Source organism: Lepidochelys olivacea (genome assembly GCF_965140295.1).
Source record: "Lepidochelys olivacea isolate rLepOli2 genome assembly, chromosome: 5".
Taxonomy (NCBI): domain Eukaryota; kingdom Metazoa; phylum Chordata; order Testudines; family Cheloniidae; genus Lepidochelys; species Lepidochelys olivacea.
In genome coordinates, this window is record NC_140415.1 from 11,177,216 (window position 1) to 11,199,462 (window position 22,247).

Sequence of the window (22,247 nt, forward strand, 5' to 3'; positions counted from 1 at the left end):
AGAAAAATATCCTGTCTTGATTTATAAATTTCCAGCAATGGAGAATCCACAACCCTCAGTAAGTTGTTCAATAGTTAATTACCCTTACTGCTAAAAATGTGTGCCTTATTTCTAATCTGAATTTGTCTATCTTCAACTTCTAGCAACTGAATCTTGGTATAGCTTTCTCTTCTAGACTGAAGAGCCCTCTATTTTCAAGTGTCTGATTTTCATGTAGGTACTTATAGACTGTGATCAAGTCATCTCCTACCCTTCTCTTTGTGAAGGTAAATGCATTGATCTCCTTGAGTCTATCATTATAAGTCGTGTTTTCCAAATCTTTAATCATTCTGTTGGCTCTTCTCTGAACCCTCTCAAATTTATCCACATCCTTCATGAACTGTGGACACCAGAACTCAACACAGTGCTCCAGCCGTAGCTGTACCAGTGCCAAATACAGAGGTAAAATAACCCCCTACTTATACTCAAAGTTTGCCTGTTTATATAAATCAAGACAAGACAAGAGAATACAATAGGCCTCAGCCATTGTTCCCTGTGACCTGTGTTACCTAGGCCTGATTTTCAGTGGTGCTTAGCTTTCATCGCTAACATTAATTGCTACTGATCCTGTGGGTGCTCAGGACTGTTGACGTTTGGATCCAAATTTGGGTCTACAATGGGCCATATGGGCCCCAAAGGGACTTAGGCATTTCAAGTGCACTCGTCTGAGAGGTGGGAAACCTGTGTTCAAACCCTTTCTGCTCATCAGGCAGAGAGGGGGATTGATTTGGGGTCTCTTATATCCCGGATCAGTGCCCTAATCACTGGGCTAAAGTATGTAAGGGAGGCGTCATCCTCCCCCACAGCTTTTTGTGTGGAGTAAGAGGCATGCTTTGAGGACATCTACTGGATCAGGACTCACAGGTGACATAGGCGTTGCCTTGCCTATCTTCGGCTTGAGGATTGTGCTGAGGCTTAGTCATGAGACAGGCACCCGGGCACCTACCCTGAGGCATTTTGAGCATATCTAGCAGCAGAAACATAGGTGTCTAGGGACTTTTAGAGCAAAAAATTTGACATCAAAGGATTTTAGGCACCTCCAGTGTTCAGTGGCAGGTTTTGAGGATCTCAGTGGCTCCTAAAAGTTGGACTTAGGTGTCTAAAGTGGGAGTTAGGGGCTTAAGTCCTTTGGTAGATGTGGGGCTAGATGCTGATATCTTCACTTTCACTGCCATGTTTCTTTTCTTTTTTGGCATCTTTTTTCTTCTTTCCCTCCCCATCTCAGTCTTTCTTTACCATCTCTTTACCTTCTCCCACCTAATTTCTCCCATACTAGTAATTATTGTGGGAACACATCCCCCTCAGCCCCTCAATTCTCAATACGTCATTTAAACTTCAGTAGGAATGGAGGCTTCTTGTGAGCCTTAAATGAATCATAGATTCATAGATATAAGGTCAGAAGGGACCATTATGATCATCTAGTAGGACCTCCTGCACAATGCAGGCCACAGAATCTCACCCACCTGCTCCTGCAAAAAACCTCTCACCTATGTCTGAGCTACTGAAGTCCTCAAATCGTGGTTTAAAGACTTCAAGGAGCAGAGAATCCTCCAGCAAGTGACCCATGCCCCATGCTACAGAGGAAGGTGAAAAACCTCCAGGGCCTCTTCCAATCTGCCCTGGAGGAAAATTCCTTCCTGACCCCAGATATGGCGATCAGCTAAACCCTGAGCATATGGGCAAGAATCAGTCAGGAGAACTTCAAAACAAGATCATTACATTTCAGTATGCTTCCTGGGAGGAGTTTCTCCTTGCTTTAAAGAACTTTATTCACCTACCCCTTGCCAAGTACATTTATATGTAATAAACATAAAAATATATTTGTTTTAAAGCTAAATTCAGAGAGAATGAATAGCCTTCTGGGAAATATTTTACGGAATTAACCAAAACAATTCACCTGAGAAGGAAATCAGCTGTTCATATTTTAAGTGTTTTTAAATTTAAATCCATTTTATTATGTGCAAATACCTGTTGCCTTTGAGTTATTTCCATATCAGCAGCAAAAGGCAGTATGACGCACGCAATGTTTGATTTTTATTACCAGCTGCCTTGCTGTCAACAACCCATGTTGGGTTGTCATGGTAAAGCATCGACTGGCTATTCATTTCCAGGGAAGGTAGCACAGTTTTGCTTTTGCAAAAAGGCAAATGAATGGATAGAAGTACAGTAAGCCTAATTCGAGATTTATTTTTCAATGTAGCAACAAAAGTTCTTTTAGAATAAACAAGTGCCTTGTATAGGTGCTTTATGAGTATCAACAAGGGAAGAGGGAACTCGTCCAAAGGTAATGAAACTGAACAAAAGTCAATATAAGTTAAATATTAGGGAGCCATTCCCAGGAGTGAGATCTATTTGACTATAGAAGTGTCACTCGAGGACAGTGATGGAAGCCAGATCACTTGGGTCATTTAAAACTTGAATGTGCAAAGGGCACAGTAATAACATATCAGGAACAATCTTACATCAGCTGAGCATGAAGTATGGTTCCTATTTATTAAAGTACTTAAGCCTGTGCTTAATTTCACTTGGTTATTAATCATGTGTTCGTTTTAAGCAGATTGATCAAATGGTTTTTTACTCAATTTATTCCAATTACTAGAATAACAAAAATGCATCCATCCAAAAAGCTCTGGAAAACCTGCCACCACTTTTTGTAAATATGTGTTAAATTGGCCAAATTGTTTTGGTCACACCCCTCTGCACCTCAAAAAGTCCATACAAATCAAAACATTTTGTTTTAGTCTTTTCACAAAACAATAACATGCATTGTATATTTATTTTATGGGACTTGAATCTACTTAGAAGTACTAAGGGAAGTTCCATTATAAAGTAAAGCTTGTTGTTGAGTTTTAACTTAATATTCTTGAGAGACTTTGTGAAAGCTCTGTGGAAGAATCGGCCTGGGTTTAGATTTAATATATTTGAGCAATATTAAAGTGGGCCAGACTTTCTGGGGTTTGTGACTGTGCAAAGAAGTATTGGCTAGATATTTTTTTATCTGTTCTCTATTTGCACTGAGTTGAAGCTTTAATTAAATAAGATCCCAAAGACAAGATGTCTCAGAATGAAAATAATTTGTTTCTGAAATCCTAGGGAAGATTCGTGAGGATTATTTGGAAAGATTAGCCACTAGTTATGCTACCTTTCCCAATATCAAGAATGCACTTTCAAACTGTAGGAAACAAAACATACTACAGTATGAAAAGAGGTCAGTGTTGTGTCTGCTCCATGATATGATGAGGATGGCACATTTCGTGAAAAATTCAACTAGTCTTTTGCCTTGACTTAGACAACTTAGACAAGCACAAGAAAAGCTGTGTATTGGAGAAATAGCCTCCATTCTTTAAAACTTTAAACCTGCCAGCAGAGCCATGTGAATAACTTTGGTTCACTAATATTTACCCCACCACTATATTTATGTTATCCATGGCCCAGGATAGATAAGATCCATGGATAGATAAGGCCAGCTTCCTGCCACTACTGGAGAGAGGTGGGGAGTAAGAGCTCTTAAAGGGCACCACATGCTTAATGAAGCACTTCCAGACCACGGCAGACCACTTTCTGAGGAGTTTGGTTGTCCTGTCTGTGTCAGGGATTTGTGAGGACAACTGAGAGCTGAACTTCTTCTATTTGGGTGTTGGTTTGGACAGGGTGTTAGGCGAGGCAGGTGTTAGCATGTTTGACAGAGGAAGGGCACTGTCGGATGGTGGATGGGTGAAGCCAGGTCGTATCATTTCTCTCATCTCCGTTAGCCCAGGGTCTGAGTAGAAATGGTTGACATTTTTTATTTGTAATTTTTTTTCTGATGAAAAACAACCCTTTTCTAAACAAATATTTTTCCATAACATGTTCATTTTTTTACAAGAACAAATTCCCAAACTCCTCTTTTTAAATCCTGATTTTATATTGCAAGGAACAACTAGAACCCAAACTATGTTGATATGATATTATTTTTAATTGGGGTCGGAAGAAAGGTGAGATTTTCTTTACTCTAACTTTTTGTTATGAAATAAAATGTTATGTTTGGTTTCTCTGCCTTTTTCATTTCTCCCTCCTCCCCATCCACCCGTTTTTTTCCAGGCAGTGTTTGACTGATCACATAATAAACTAGAAAGGTATGTTACATTACAAATTCATAGTTTGATACAGCCAGTAAAGGAACAGTGAGTAGTTAAATATGCAAATGCATTATCTGCTTGACACATAAGATTTGAATGATCTCATCCCAAAAATTTCACACTGACATGATTAGGCTTGGCAGAATTCTCTCTCTCTCTCTCTCTCTCTCTGTATAACTTTTACAGAGATAGATCAATATTTATTTATTTATTTTAGCAATTTAAATGTTCACAATTGTACAAAATTATGGGGCTTAAATATTTGTGTTAACTTCTATTGATTTACATTTTCACAGTTGCAGAAAATTATGGGGCATCAGACAATGGCAGTTAGGCAATAATTATGTAATGACAATAGACACTGAGAATCCAAAAGTTAAAGCGTTATGACCATTAAAACACAAATTGTCAAAATCATGTGTCAAAATATATACAGTCAATAGCTTTAAATCAAACTCTAAGTGATCAAGCAGCATTTTTCTAACTTTGTCTCACTGTCTATGTACAGAGAAATTGATGTTTATCAACATTTACCTTTAAAAAATTGAATCCTTCCACGCCTACTGGTGATATAAAAAGGGGGCAAAATAGAAGATTGGTGAAGTGCAATAGATATAATAATATTAATTTATACTGATACAGTGCCTTTCATCTGGAAGGACCCAATTACTAATGAGCCAAAATCCAAACTTTTTTTCCGACTCGCTCTCTTTCCCTCCAAATTTGGTGGTTCAACTAAAGTGGAAACTAGAACCCTGACGTGGTTCTTTAAAACCAAACCCAGTTGATCTTTTGCTAACCCAAAATATGGTTCCCCATTCCCATCTCTAATCCAAGCATGATTACACACACACACACACAGAGCACTTGTTAATTTACTTATTTTAAATGTTCACAAGTGCTTGCTCAAAAGTGTGCCCACTTTCCATTTCTAGTGTTGCAGGGTGAAGTAATGCTTAGTTCCTATTTTTGAAAAGACGTTCCTTGTCTGCAGAAAAGATAAAATTTACAGCTGACAGCTACACTACCAATTGGGGCATATGTGATTGCTGCCATCTTGCCAACGTCACAAGGGATTGAAACAGGAACCTCCGTAGCCAAGAAGAGTGAGCATGTACAGTTTGATCTTAAGAACCCTGCCTCATAGCTGTAACCAACTCACAGCCTCTCTGGATTAGGCATGTAATACGCAATAACCACGGAGTTGTATATGCTATTGCATATGCAGAGGTATATGCTGTAAGCACAATGGAATGATGTCTTGGAGAAGAGAGTTAAAGGCTTCCCGTTATATGGGTGTGGTGCAATTACACCAAGGATGTTGCATTCAGTTCTGAGCCTCTCATTGCCAGAAACACATTAATAAATTGGAGGGGTTCAGATAATTCTAGCAGAAATGACCAGGAGGCTAAAAAAAACCCTGATCTATAAGACGACATTAGAACTACGGATCAGACTTTGCTTTTTGTTACACTGGTGCAAATACATTATAACTCTGCTGATTTGAACAGTCACTCTGGATTTGAGCTAGTGTAATGCAGGGTAGAATTAGTCCCTTAACATAGATATTTTAACTAATGTTCTGTAATCCTCACTCAAATTAAAGATAAGAGTTATACCAAAGATACATTTGTCTTCATAGGGAGAAAGCAGTTACACAAGTTGATGCATGAGTGTAATGGGATGAGATTAGGAAAGGGAAAGGGAATATCAAATTTGGTACTTTCGGAGTATCTTCCATTTGAGGCTATATCTACACTACAACCTAGCCTAACCTAGTGTAGATGTAGCCTGGTAGAGTGGGAGCTGAGCATGTGTGCATGACCTGAGAAACACCAGTAGTCCATAGTGTAGATGTAGCCTGAGAGTCTCACAATGTGTTTCAGTTTAGCTTTTCAACACCTCTGCAAAATGGGAAAGTCCATTTTACAGAGGACTTCAATTATGTAAGGAATTCAGTGACAAAGCTAGCAACAGAACCCATGTCTCTTGACTTCTGTGCCTGTGCCTTAACCTGAAAGCCATTTTTACTCCCTTAAATAGATATTTAGGGCCAAATCCTCCCCTGTGTCTGACTTCTGCTGGGCTCAGCAGACAGAAGCTATCAGGGAGCTAGCTACACATGCTAGAAACAGGAACTTATTCATATACAAACATCTGTTGCATTGTATTGCTATTCACTGTGTACGTGACTTTTTTGCGCACCAGTTAGTTACATGCATTTCCAAGCATTCGGTGGCTATCAAGGTGCAATTTATTTTCTTCTCCTGAATATTATTTTTGTTTCACCTGTATAAAAAGTACTTTTATTATATTCAAATATTTATTTTTCTATAGTGATTGGTTTATATGCATTGCTGTTTATTCTTTGATCAAGTTGGAATGAACAGCCTTCTGCTATGCCTATCATGTAATCAATCAGTCAATCAATAAAGCAGTCAATCATTTTTTTATTTGTGTACTGTTCCATCTTGCATGGCAACTATCTCAGAACAATTCGAAGGAAGAAATCATAAAGCCATTTCTAATTAAATAACAACAACAAAAATCCTAACCTAATACAAACACTTGCTTTAAAAGAAGACAGATATTTGACCTAGATTTAAAAACTAACAAAAATGAAGCAGATTTAACAATGTGGAGGACACAATTTCTTAGCTAATCAGTAATATCATTTAGGTTTGCACAGCTGTGCAACTGGAAACTATCAGAATTCTAGTCAAAGATATCCAGCAGTCTGGAAGCCAGGAAAACACCCCATTAAAACTGAGTAATAGCAAGAGATTTGTATATTAAAATGGGAATGACCAAGAGTGTAAAAGATGATAAACAGTATGAAAGGTAACACTGATTGATTCTTATCCCTCTCAATTAAACATAAACAGTAGGTTGCCTAGGTGTTAGAAATTACCTCTGATTGCCTGTCTAAATTTTTTTTTTTTCCCCAGAGTCAATACTCCGTGAAGTCTAAAGTCTTTCTGGGTAGGTTCTAATCTCCTGAGCTAAATTCCTTACACAGGTTTTACACCGTACTTGATCCGGCAAAATTTCTATTAACTTCAGAAGTGGTTTACTGAATAAAAACTGAACATGTTCCTCTGGATCTGACCTCTTAATATGTTTAATCACCTTCTCTCTCTGGTAGGGAGATGAGGGCTAACGGCAATACCCCCATGAATCACTGTAACCACCCGCTGACTATAAATGAAAGTAAATACCTGTAGTTAGTGACAAGAGTTAGAGAAAGTGGTTCTGAATGTATGTCTACTCTGCAATCATGCAGCAGAGTGATTGCAGCACGTGTTGACATACCCAAGGTAGCTTTGTTCTTGTTAGCCGGAGTACCAATAGCCGCGAAGTCACAGCAGCAATGGTTTCAGCATGGTCTAGCCACCCAAGTAAGTACCCAGAGTCATGGTGGACTTGTACAGCTGGCTCTGAGGGTGCTAGCTAGATTGAAGCTAACTTGGCTGCATCTTTGTGTGCAGCAATCAATGCTCCATTGCAGGGTAGACATACCTGAGTGGGGCTGCGCAGTAACAATTCAACCACAGTGCCTTATGCAGTATAATAATAAACTGACTGGCTATGAAATGTGCTCCTGTAGATTGCCAAAGGCCAGTCTTGTAACAACTCTTAGTGGAATGGACTGTGAAAAGCATGTGAGTAATGGCTAAATACCATTTTCATCTTTACCATAAATTATTAAAAAAAGAAAAGGCGGACTTGTGGCACCTTAGAGACTAACCAATTTATTTGACCATAAGCTTTCGTCAGCTACAGTTCACTTCATCGGATGCATTCAGATGAAGTGAGCTGTAGCTCACGAAAGCTTATGCTCAGATAAATTGGTTAGTCTCTAAGGTGCCACAAGTACTCCTTTTCTTTTTGCGAATACATGGCTGCTACGCTGAAACCTGTCATAAATTATTAGTTACCCATCAATCCAGTTACCCATCAACTGGTTTAGACCACATGCCTTCGCAATTATCAACGCGACCTCAGACATATTTTTCAGCAAATATGCCACATAATCCCCCAGTTTTGATGGGAGAAAAGAAGTTGCGGTGACAGTATCCCATCAGCAGGAAGTGGTAGATCCCACAGGTCCCATCAGCAGGAAGTGGTAGATCCAGAACAAAATACGGTGGCAATGGTGTATGGAGTAATGCTAGCATTTATTACACTGATGATCTTATTTCAACAGTGTTTGGAACGCAGCGGGGATTGATCCATCTATAAAGCACAACAACAGAATTTGAAGCATGCAGTAGGATGACAAAGTCCCACATCTGAGTCACTGCAGCAGGAACCATTTATGTTATGTTACTTTCCCACATCCTTTTTCTTTTCATTTTCTATTCTGCCTCAACACTTTGCTAATGGAAAATGAAAAACTAATCTAAGGTGTGTGAGAGGGGGATACTTCTATTTCTCAAAGGCGAAGAGATTGGAGGGGTCTGAACACCATTCAGAAAAGTATTCAAACTTTGATTCTGTTGAAACTCAATGCATGTTGCCCATTACTTATAAGTAGAATTAACAGCTATGCCAGAAAATGTGGTTGATACTCTCAGATCTCATAAGCTAAGATGGGTTTGTGAAGAGCATCTCTGCTGTAATTCACTTATTGGCATACAAAAAAAAAACAGGAGTAACTTGTACCCAACAAAGGAGGATGAGATTTTGAAAATGTAGCCCTAAATCATCTGTGATTAAGACTTTTTAGATAATTTCTGTTGCCTTTCATGTACTCTATCATTTTTTTCTAAACCAGGGATGCCAAATATTACAGTCAATGATCTGAATCCAGCCCACATGATATGGCCCACAAGACATACTCTTCCTGGCCAAAATCTAAGCTTTCATGTCAAAAAACCCCCAATGTTTCTAGCCCTCATAGCTGCAGAGATAACCCTCCAAACATGAACTGAGTGTAAACTGATGTCACAATGTCTGCCTGACTGCCAAGTGTATGAAATAATGACTCAAAGGGGCAAACTCCCCTGTCCTGTATCGAGCTCAACTCTAAAGCTGACACTTCAGTGTTAATATTAACTGTTCTATTGCTGATCAATTTAGCAGACAAAATGCAAAAAGGTGATAGAATCAAATCCTTCAGGGGGTAAGAATTGGACATAGTTGCAGGTAAAGAAAATCAGAGGAGATGCATAAAGTGTATATCTACACTGCAAGTGAAGATGTGATTACAGTGGGGGTTGGCATAGCTTTTATTTAGCTAGCATGGTTAACAATGGTAATGTAGAGGTGACACAGGGCAGCAACCCAAGTACAAACCCACCAGGGACTTCGGGTATGTGGTTTGGTTGCTCTCTACAAACCCACCAGGGATCTTGTGAATTTACTTCTGTGGAAAGCCTCTGCTGCCATGTCTACACTATTGTTTCTGTGCTAGCTAGATTAAAGCTAACACAAGTATGACTACCCATGCTACAATCACACTTTCACTTGCAGTGTAGCTATATCCAAAGACAGAGAAGAGCGAGAGAAACAGTGAAAGGTAAAGGTGGGAATCAAAACAAAAGGCAGACAGAGCAGTGGCCTGCTAGGGAGAAGATTTTATCACTCACTGTGACAATAAGATAAACAATAAATAAAAGTTTTGCTACTACAAGAAAGCTTCATTCTCCTCTTGTTTGTGCCCTGGTTTACATGTGGAATAAATAATCCAGATTAGTGAACATTGTGCCCTAAAGATACCAGAATGGCTGCAGAACCTAGAGAAATTCAGGAGCAGGTCATTAAGTGGCCTTTTCAGTATCAACGCAGCTTACCTGCCATAGACTGTATGGTAAATGGGCTCTAAGAGATGGCATTGCAAGAACTGAGAATCTTCCAGGTCCCCCTAGAGCAGGGCAGTTAACTGTGAGTGTTCCTTAAAGAGGCTGCACGGCCCCGAGAGAACCCTTCTTTTCTAACAGCTCAGTCAGCGTAGAGACAAGGAGCTGCTTATTACTACATTCACAGTGACAACAGTGGGCAGCAAGATGGGAAAACCCACTCAGCCCAGCAATTTGTGCCCCTCTGACCCCCGGTGGGGGCAGGTGGTCCCCAAACACTGCCTTCTGCCCACTAAGCTTGTTTAGATTCAATTATATTTTGGGGCTTTTAGGGTTTTGTTTTGTTTGTTTTTTAGCAAAACAGACCACCCCAGTCCCTGATTCATCCGCTTCCCTTTGGTGCAGATGTGTAAGGCAATTACCACAGCTCAGCTGCTGGTGGAATCCTCAGTCCCTGCACAGATCCTGTGGGACAGCAGAGTGGGACAGGATTCTGGGGAACAGTACAGTGGCAGAGTGAGCGTAGGAACTAGGGCAAAGAACCTCAAAGGTCCATCATGAAATCAACCAAATTTAGGCACCTAAATACCTTTGAGATGCTGGGCCTCGATTTCCTAATGGAGCAGGAACTACATTTACAAATGAAACATTGAGTCCCTCTCCCCCTACACTGGTGGCCTGATTGTCATTTACACTTAGGCCCCTTTAAACCACTGTAAAGAGTCTTTGGAATGACAGTAAATTACGGTTACATCCACAGCCAGGGCTGTGAAAAGGGACCTTAGTGTAAATGAGAATCTAGCTCTATTGCTGTTCATCCACCAGTTGTCCTATCTGCTGTACAAGGCAGCCCAGTACATAGCCAGCTACGTACATCCGGGCTTCATACGCCCCATAAAGTCACAGAATTGGGCAACTACATAGGGCCCTTTGGAGAAAAATACCCCATGGAATTAACTGAAGCAAATCTGGGTCCCAATGACGTCCTTGGGAGTTTTGCCATTGGCTGCAATGACATCAGCATTTGGCCCTTCATATTCCAAATCAACAGGGCACCGAAACATGTGCCTGACTTGAAATACGTGAGTAAAGCCATGGAAATCAGTGTGATTGCTCATGTTCTTACAGTTAGGCACCCACATACTTCAATATCCTGCTGAACAAGGTCCTTAATGAAGAGAATAAATACGAGCCTCAGTCATTAGAACTATACTAATATAGAAATCCTGCTCTCTGTTTTCAAAGGGAAAAACCAGGCAAAGCTTCAAATATAACTCTTCGCTCTCACTTCTAGCTTTTTTCCTTTCCAAGTGCCCAGAATCCCTTCATTAAATGACTGTGTAGGTGTAGGACATGTGTAGGAAGGAGAATGCATCTGCTGAGTACAGTCTAATCTCTTTCCTCTGTCCAAATGAAGTAAATCCTGTCTGGCTATCATTCAATGCAAAAGCTATTCTTTCCTAGCTCTCCGAATGCGCCCAAGAAGATGAGTGCAGCACTACACTTAGCAATAAATAAATAAATAAAGATAGCTTCCGGTAAATTAGCTCTCTTCTTTTTCAACTTACTGATTGTGCATTGTGTATCTGTGTGTGTGTGTGTGTGTGTGGGTTTAAATTTAAAACCATTCAGTATTATTTATTGTTAAGACTATGCAACTGATGAGTTTGTTTTTTTCTTTGCTTCAATTAATTCCAGGGGTTTCTTTTTCCCCTTTACCATATGATAACATATTGCATCCATTATTTAATTATGTTAGGTTTCAGAGTAACAGCCGTGTTAGTCTGTATTCGCAAAAAGAAAAGGAGGACTTGTGGCACCTTAGAGACTAACCAATTTATTTGAGCATAAGCTTTCGTGAGCTACAGCTCACTTCATCGGATGCATACTGTGGAAAATACAGAAGATGTTTTATACACATAGACTATGAAAAAATGGGTGTTTATCACTACAAAAGGTTTTCTCTCCCCCCACCCCACTCTCCTGCTGGTAATAGCTTATCTAAAGTGATCACTCTCCTTACAATGTGTATGATAATCAAGGTGGGCCATTTCCAGCACAAATCCAGGGTTTAACAAGAATGTCTGAGGAACAGTGGGGGGAGGGGGGGAAGGAATAAACAAGGGGAAATTGGTTACTTTTTATAATGAATCAACCATTCCCAGTCTCTATTCAAGCCTAAGTTAATTGTATCCAATTTGCAAATTAATTACAATTCAGCAGTCTCTCGTTGGAGTCTGTTTTCAAAGTTTTTTTGTTGAAGGATCGTCACTTTGAGATCAGAAATCGAGTGACCAGAGAGATTGAAGTATTCTCCGACTGGTTCTGAATGTTATAATTCTTGACATCTGATTTGTGTCCATTTATTCTTTTACGTAGAGACTGTCCAGTTTGCCCAATGTACATGGCAGAGGGGCATTGCTGGCACATGATGGCATATATCACATTGGTAGATGTTCAGGTGAACGAGCTTATGTTGTTTATGATAGCTTAACAGACCAAAAGATAATGGGTTAAATTCTCTGCTGGCACAAACCTCACTGGAATCAATAGAATTACACCAATAGAGAGCTTGGCCTAATGAGTATTTACAGAAGTGGTTTCAAACTAGAGCTGCAAGAAATAAGTAACTACAGCAAACATGAGGAAAAAACCCCTCACAACTTTTTTTAAATCGTTCATAGCCGTATTATTCACTAACTCCTATTTATGTGAATATTCTGAAAACTTCTTTGTATTTGTGAACATTGAAAGTGTCTTACATTACCACCGTGACAGACATGAAGCCTTACTTATGATTCACTAACAAAGCAATTCAACTATATCTACCCAACGCCATGAAAAACTCACTTGGTTTGGGAGTTTTGATGCAAACTCCCAGGTTTGTAGTAAAGGTCACAAAGCTTTCTGAAGAATCTGGGTCCCATTTCAAGGGAACCTATGTCAGCGTAGGGCTTGATGTCAAAACTAGGAGAAATTCAGAAATCTGGACAATTTTTCTTTGAGTTCGGGATTCATGTGAACTTAGGTAATTAGAAATCTCTGAAAAAAGTCAATTTCCAGAAATAAAAAAAATCCCTTATATTGAGCTAGATTTGTTTTGAGTACTGGATGTGGTTTAATTGACCTCCTAAGTCACATGGTTGAGAACCCATGTTTTATCTTAGTATTTATTTAAAAAAAAAAAATCCAATATGTGACGAAGTTTGCATCCAAGAACAATTCATATGTTCAGCATTTAGGACTGACTCTTTGATCTGGTACACCACATGGGTTGCCATTATATTTGTTTCCTTTTGCAGAATTCCCATTAGTGTCCATGAGACAAACTATGTAGGGACAGAATCTGTGTTGTGCATCCCAGGGGAGAATTCTGTCCTTATAAATTATGCCACACCATTGGTACTTCTTTAGTTAACCAATTTGTTCCCTTCTCTATTAGCAACAGTTAACTTCACAAAAGATATCTGATGCAAAATACAGAGTTATTTCTTATCTAAGTAAATGTAATGTTTGTGAAATATATTACACTGAAAGCACTGGAGACTGACATCTGTTTATCTATTGAAGAGGAAGGGTCAAATTCTGACTCCGCTGAACTCAGAAGGAGTTTTGCCACTGACTTCAAATGGAGCCAGGATTTTCTCCCACAAACTACAGACAGTGACAATGCATGTTTCCTTACTCTCTTGTGTATTTGCCCAAACCCTCACCTGTGATGTCCTCTTGAAAGGACAAGAAGGAAGTGGCCATTTTATTTTGAATTAAATTCAAATCAAACCTCATTTAAGATGTTGTGCTTGTGGAGAACCCACCCAGAACAGTGCTGGGAGCTTGTATGTTGTTTAAGGCTGACAATATCCTGTAATATCCTGAACAAACCTTATGGAATTTAGGTAGGCATTAGTGAATTAAGTTAAACTTGATTGAATTAGGATTAATACCTTTTGGGTACATTGTATTAAAAATGCAATTGTGTATGTCATCGCATGTACCTTCTCTAGTAGGGAGGGGGGATTCTAAAGAACATTCTCAGTTTTCAGCATTTGAAGTCCCCTCCTTCCCAAGGGAGATATGCATCTGCTAGTTCAAGCTGGATTCTCCATAGACCCACTGACAGAGAGAAGACTTTTAGATAAAAACAATGAGTTAAGGCAGACTCAGGGCCTTCTTCCTGGTCCAGCAAATGGAAAGGACAGAACCTCTGGTCCACAGAGGGCTCCAATCCTAGGAGAGGACTGGAAGGACTTGGTCTACTGAGGCATCATAAGACTCTGTCCCTTGCTCAGAGCTGAAGCTCTGATTAACTTGTAACTACAAGGAAGCCTCTGCAGTTGGGTGTTGAAAGCCTGTTCTTGCCAGAGCCTATGCTGGTACTGAGATGAACTCCAGTAAGCTTATTAGCATTTGTTCTTTTATTGTTTTCAATATGTTTTCTCGGTAATTGTTTTTTTTACCTTATGAATAAAGTAGGCTTGCATAGGAAGTGACCCAGAGACCCTAGGTTTCCGTTTCAATAGAAAGTTTGAAATAGCTGTAGTTTTAAAAAATGTGTTTGTAAATGTGTGGGCATGTGTGTACATGAGTGCATGGGGAGGCTGGGAGAGATCAAGCTAGTGTTTTTCACTGAGTTTCTCATTAATGCAATTAAAAGTGATATTGCCCTCCCTACTTTTCTGTTACTGGATCTGGTGTTTTGAACTTGTTCTAACAACAGAAATTAAATAGCATACATATGTCAATTGTGTAACCCAGGTTTCTGCTTAGGTCTTTGTCTTTTGTTTATATAAGAACTATAATGTTACAGCCTTATCAGTCATACTGTATTTGCCAGGGATAAAATCAGTAATATTATTAAAACAACTAATTTATATAAACTGTAGCATCTGTCCAGGGGAGTGGGATTAGAAATAATGAGTTACCATATATTGTGGCAACTTCAAAAGGGATACACAGTGTACATCCACTTACAATAACTTAGACTTCCTACTAATCAGACCACCTTACATTCCTTCCTCTTGGCCCATCCTTCCAGAAGAAGGCTAGTTAAATAAAGGTTCTTTGGCCTAAAACATTAAAGAATTTTTCTTAGTTTCTGAATGTATTTGCGGGACAAAAGTCCCCCACAACACAATTAATGTAACTTTTTTCATGACACTGGATTTTGAATCCAATTTTCCCCAAAAAACATTAAAGAAACTTTCCTGGTTTCTGAATGCATTTCGGATTCAAACTTCCACCATGACATAGTTAATATAGCTTTTTTTCTAGCACTGGACAAAGAATAACTGAGATTATTCTAGATTTTAGGTACTTCTGTGGCCCCCCAGCACTCCAGTATCTCAGCACCTCAAAATCTTTAATGCATTTATCCTTATAACACCTCTGTGAGGTAAAGTAGCAGTGCTGTCCCAGTTTTGCAGATGGAGAATCGAGGCACCGAGCGATTAAGTGTTTGGTTCACCACAGTGTTAGCTTGAGGTAGCACTCAAGTGTTGTTCCTCATCAGCTCCCGTCCACACACAAAAATCCTTAGTTTAAATGGTGCTTTACCCACCAGCTAGCTGGCCAGTGGGAATGGAGAGGACTGAAGCTCAAGTGCTGCCAATGCTCAAACTAATAACGCAGTAGCTCAAATTAGCACGATTCACCAGATGCTAGTTCAGTCACTTTGTGCTGCTGTTCAAAACTCTCTGATTAGTTCCGGCGTTATCACTCTTACACATGCTAGCTGGAACTAATCTGTTGCTGTGGAGACAAGCCCCAAGAGTTATGCACGAAGTGGGGAAGGAAGTTTGTGGTGGAGCAGGGAACTGAATGGTGGTGGCCTCAATCCCGAGCTAGCACCCTAACCACTGGATCAGCCTTCCTCTGGAAGGCTGGTCTAAGAGGAAGTAATGTAAGGGGGTTTGATTCGTAGGAAGTCTAAGTTACTGTAAGAGGGTGTAAATTGCATATCACTTTTGAAGTCGTCCCAGTCCCAGTAACTAGTTAGAGAGAGAAGTCCTTTCTATTTCTAATCTGTGGCTTATCTTTTCACGTGCCATACCTGCACCCTTCATGCAAGTCACACATGATATTTTGTTCTCTAGGATCAAAAAAGAATCCACAAAGCCTGTGGCATTGTCAAGTGTTCTTCCATGAAAGTTTGAGCAGATGAGTTGTGATTTATCATCTACTCATTTTCCATATTTGAGGCTAAAGGTGAAGCCTTTTCATCAGGTCTAAGCAAACTTGACTCCTAATTGAACAAGAGAGCACATGGTCTGTGTTTCTGGGACTCAGGGTGATGGTTAGCTATGCACCGTGAAGTGCACCATTTTCCAAAATAAACAGCTGGCTCCATTAGGAGCTGAGAAAGGAGACTGATAAGGAAACTGCTTTCACTCTGATGATAAATACCTATTGACTTTGTGGGTAATAATTCAGAGAGGCTAAATGGATTCTTGCCATTCACCCAGTGCTTGTTTAATGGTAACAATCATTAGTTTCTGCTCCAAATTACTGTTAATTCAGTCCTGTTCTACACCTTTGTTTCTAGATTTATCTAATTCTTCATGCATATTTGCAGCTCAATAAATGTTATCACTCTCATTCCAGCACAATCTCTGAAAAGTTGCCATGTTTCCCAGATCCTGTCCATTATCTATAAATTTTCCACTTCTGGTTATTTGCTGGTTGCTGTTTTATTTTAAGGGACTGATTCAAGTCAAAAACATCCTAGATTTGAACCCAGCCCTCCTTAGATTTTCATTCTAGGGAAACTGAGAATAGTGTTCCAGGCTTGAAATCAAAGTCATGATGTAAGTGAATGCAATTTTCATGGAAGTTCCTGGCCCATGTTCAGACAGGTACAAGTTGGTCAGAAAATGGTGGAAGCAATCTCCTGAACCAAGGCTTTAATGCGGGGTTTCTCAAACTGGGGTCCGTGGACGCCAGGGCATCTGTGAAGGTACTCCAGGGGGTCCGCGAGTCATGTCCAGTGCCACTGGCCCTGCTGATCAACTCCTTCCCTTCCCTCCCAGTGCCTCCTGCGTGCAACAGAACAGCTGTTAAGCAGCATGCAGGAGGCACTGGGAGGGAGGAGAAGGAGTGGGGACAGGGCTTGCTTGGGGGAGGGGGAAGAAAGAGGCAGGGAGAGGAGGGGGACAGTGGCGGGACCTGGGGGCTGAGTGAGTGGCTTGGGGGTCTGGAAACAATTTAAAATTGAATTGGGGGTCCTTGGGTTGGTAAAGTTTGAAAACTACTTCTTTAGTGCAAACAGGAATTAATCCAAGGAAGTTATATGGCCTGTGTATTTATAAGAGGTCAGACTAGATGATCAGAGTGGTCCCTCTTGGCCTTATAATTTATGAATCTATGAATTTGTAGTTCAATGGGAGTTGAAGCACCTTAGCACCTCACCTGACCAGAAACTTCACACAGAAGCATATTGTGCCTTTAACATTGCCGCTTATGCTGCACCGTGGGTAATTGCATTTGTTTTCAAATTACATGCTTTCAAGCTTCCTGTATCACACACCGTGCTGTGGTTGATTATGGAATTTACATGTAAGCCATTTTAAGTTTAAGGGTTTGGCTCTTCTTCAGCTACTCCACACCATATAAAAAAGGAACAATATTTGGAATGCTTGAAAATGATGGAGTAACTGCATTATATTTGATGGCAGCCAATCAAATCACATAAAGAGATTAGCATAGACAGATGATGCCATCCGGTGCAATGGAATGCATTGCATGCACAAAGAAAGATGTGAGAACAGGTTATCATTGTAGATTCAGTTCATATTACTCACGCCTCCTGCCCATCCTTCAAATTCATCTCTGCTCAGAATATTTCCAAGTACTTGTCATCACTTCTGTGTCTAGAATCTACTTCCATTGTCTGCATTCAGATGAGTTTGAAGTCTGCTTCTTGGACCTAATGATATCAAAACTGATGAGGAGAAATGACAGAGCCAACAACTTAAGAGCCAAGTGGTAAGAAACAAAGAGCACAATGAAATGTTTCTTCTTAGTATCTGTAAGTGTAGCATTTGGGTTAGGAATATAGGCTTATTAGGTATCCATCTGTAGGGGATACAGAGAATTGTCTGAGGCAGTTTGTCTCATCAACTCTTTCTATGAGGGACGGGGCTTGTTAAATGTCAAACTATTATTTCAACTTGAATATTGCTATAGACCGTAATTTAAGGAGGCATCCTTCTTTCTCTTCCCTACTGCAAATAAAGGAACAAACCAGGAATACACAAAGGTGTTGGCTTGTCCATAATAATGAAACAATACAAATCCTGGAACTAAAATGTATTGGAGGGGGTTTTGGTTTTTTTACTGCCAGTATTTTTAGAGGAGTCTGCTGGTCCACCCACAGTTATGGTCAATCTTGTGCCTTCTTCTTACCGCGCAAACACGCTCTGACTGCAGAAGCTGCTCCCATTTAGCACCCCAGTATTGCCAGTCAGACAAATATAAGGTGTTACACTTAGGGAAGAAAAAATAAATTCACAAATTTTGAATGGGGGAAAACAGGCTTGGTAGCAGCACTGCTGAGAAGCATCTGGGAGTTATGGTTGATCAGCCTCAACATGAGTAAACAATGCGATGCTATTGCAATAAAAGCAAATGCAATTTTAAGTTGCATTAATGGAGGCATAGCATGCAAGTCATGGGAGGCTATAGTACTACCCTACTTGGTACTGGTTAGGCCTCAGCTGGAGTACTGTGTCCAATTTTTGTTCTCAAACTTCATTGCACCTCGACCCCTTTCTAACAACAAAAATTACTACATGACCCCAAGGTGGGGAACCAAAGCCTGAGCGCTCCCAAGCCCCGTCACCCCAGATCAGGGGCCAAAGCAGAAGCCCAAGGAATTGAGCCCCGAGCAGAGGGCCTGTAACCTGAACCCCACTGCATAGGGCTGAAGCCAAAGTCTGAGTCCCACCAGTTGGGGCTGAAGCCATTGGGCGGTGGGGCTCGGGCTTCAGCCCTGGGCCCCAGCAAGTCTAACGCTAGCCCTGGCCACCCCACCAAAACAGAGTCACGATCCACTTAGGGCTCCCGACTCAGCTTGAGAAATGCTGGTTTAAACACAACAAATCCTGCATCTTGGCAGGGAGTTAAACTAGCTGACCTTTGCAGTCCCTTCTAACCCTATGATTCTATTAAAAGAACCTCAGGTACCATTTCAGATTTCAACTTTTTGTCACCACCTTCAAAACTCCACATTTATATCCACTCCTTATTTATATTTAGGCTCGGAAGGATTCAATTTGTATCTCTAAATGATGCAAAATATCATTTTCACCATACACACACAATGGTGAAAAAATATTTGCTTACTAATAATCAAAATTTACCAGTAGGCAAAATAAGAAAAATGCTGTTTGTGAACTTATTAGAGTTTGATTTAAGGCTATTGGCTTTGTATATTTTGACACATGCTATTGACAATTTGTGTTTCAATGGTTATAGAGTGTGACAGGGTCGTACCAGATGGCTATAGGAGAGTAATAGAAGGCAGATATATTAGCCCCAGGCTAAGTAGATCCCTTTTCCCTGGGTAAGGTAACAGGGAAGGTTCCAGAACAATCAGGAACCTTCTGCAGACAATTAAAACAGGCTCATTAGAACACCTGCAGCCAATCAAGAAGCTGCTAGAATCAATTACGGCAGGCTAATCAGGGCACCTGGGTTTTAAAAAGGAGCTCACTTCAGTTTGTGGTGTGCGTGTGAGGAGCTGGGAACAAGAGGCATTAGGAGCTGAGAGTGAGAAGGCGTACTGTTAGAGGACTGAGGTGTACAAGCATGATCAGCCACCAGAAGGAAGGTCTTATGGTGACAATAAAGAAGGTGTTGGGAGGAGGCCATGGGGAAGTAGCCCAGGGAGTTGTAGCTGTCACACAGCTGTTCCAGGAGGCACTCTAGACAGCTGCATTCCACAGGGCCCTGGGCTGGAACCCAGAGTAGAGGGTGGGCCAGGGTTCCCCCCAAATCCTCCCAATTCCTCGTCAGACACAGGAGGAGTCAACCTGAACTGTGAATTCAGAAAATCGGCCAAGCTGAGGGCTGCCGTGAAGCTCCAAGGCGAGCAAATCCGCCAATAAGCACAAGACCCACCAAGGTAGAGCAGGAACTTTGTCACAAGGGCTTCAGCTTTTTGAATCTCAACATCTACTGTCATTAAATAATTACTGTCAGACTCCCCACCCCCTTGTATGACCCTCACCATAATTTCTTGCAGCTGTAAAAATTTAAATCGATACAAATTTTAAAATGGTTAAAAATAAACATTGATATTATCTGTTGAAATTATAAAAAAGTTAAAATGGAATATGCCAAAACTACTTATACAGTGCCCCTCTTTATTTATGCTCCCAGGAGCTTTCTGTCACACTCAACCCTCTACATTCTACCAGTGTTCCCACAGCTAACCACGGATTTGCTAATTTCTCACCTCTGTGCCTATTTCCATACAGCTCTCTAAGCATGCTACAAGTCCGAGGTCAGCCATGCTGCCTATAGTGAATTAATTGAACCTAATTGTTGTTCTTGTTCCCCTGGCCTCTGTTTCTCTCTTCTTAGGTTCTTCCTTGGGGCAGAGACCATCTCATCTTGAATGTCCGGCAACCTTCTAACACAGTATGAATGCTACTCTAAACAAATAATTTGGAGGCACAAGAACAAAGCACAAAATAAGTAGCTAGCATTTTGAGTAAAGACAATCCCTTTTGCACAGAAAAAATAAGTCTTATACAAGGCATCCTACAGGTACTGAAAAGGACCAATGTCTTTCTATCTTGACTCTATTCAATTTACTTATCAATTTGGATCTTCTTTTTTATAGATCAAATGTTTTAAAGATTCCTGATAAAACATTTGATGGCCCTGTCTTTAATCAAATCTGTTTAGCCTCCTTTTACTCTGAAGCCTCTCCCCCCACATCATTTGACGATCAGGAAAAGTTGTGGAGAAAAATGTCAGAAAAAAAAAGAATGTGAACGTTTTATTTAGTGACAAAGGTTTCACCTTTCCAAACCTTTCAAAGGCTACTCAGGTATTAAGGGGGGAAATGTTATTACTATTTTGGGGTCAATGTATTTCTTTAGAATTCTCTACTTCTATACAACTTTCCACCAAATTAAGTCTCGGATAAAATCAGAAATATCATTTGCTTTCAGATTACAATAATGCTTTGTCTCATGTTGACTGTAAGCAAGTCTCCACTGTCAATAGTGAAACCAGAATGGATACAGGATTATAAGACTATTAACCACCTAACTTTTGGATAACAGTGCTTGCAAGTTGAGGGCTAGATCTTTCTAATTAGACATTGTCGTGAACAGGGGATGGTGCAGAGCTAAGCATTCCTATGAGTAGAGATAGTCTTTTGGTTTAAGCACTGCACTGGAACCAGTCCAGTATTTTAATCACAATCCATCTATCCTTTCAGTGCATGCAACAGAGCTTAAATCCAAAATAATTTGAATTAATTTATTGAATAAGATTTCAATTACAGACTAATAGTGAGCCACAAGCAGACATTGCCCATGACAAGTTTGTTGGCAGACTCTCCAAAATATTATTGTGATTGGGTAGTTTTTGGCTTTTGCTACCTTTGCCTGGCTAAGTATCAGCTCCGCCTGGATAGCTGATCCTGCTTTTGAAAGCTGCTGTCCAATCAAATGCAGAAACAAATTTACACAAGAGGGTTGAATATCATGCAGCTAATCAATATGTGATAATAAGAATTACTTGTTAGATGAAGAAAAAAAAACGAACAACTTGCCAATTCTTGGTAAACATGTTGATATTTTAAAAGGATTGAAGTGAGTATATGATCAAATGTTATCTGGCAAACAATGTTTATCAGTGTTTTGTTGGTAGTCTGCCATTGTCCTGCTAATTTCCTCCAGGATGTAGCATACCACTGCAGTAATTCAGCCATAGCAGCAGCAACAGGCCTAAATAATATTATATGACACGTGCATTGGTGAAAAAGGTTTAAAAACATCATTCGGTGCAGCCTCTCCCCCTAACTTGCTCTGTAACATCGAGCACCTTGTGACATCTCACTTCAACAATGTACCTTACCAAATATATATATATATTCTCAAGGCAATAAACATACCTTCTCAGAAAAGAGATTTAAGGAGCTCAATCTGTTTCATTTATCAAAAAGAATATCAAAAGGCGATTTACAGTATAATTACCTTCACACGGAAAAAAATACCAGTTGTTTAAGGGCTCATTAAGCTAGCAAAGAAAGGAAAGCAAAAACTATTGTCTGTAA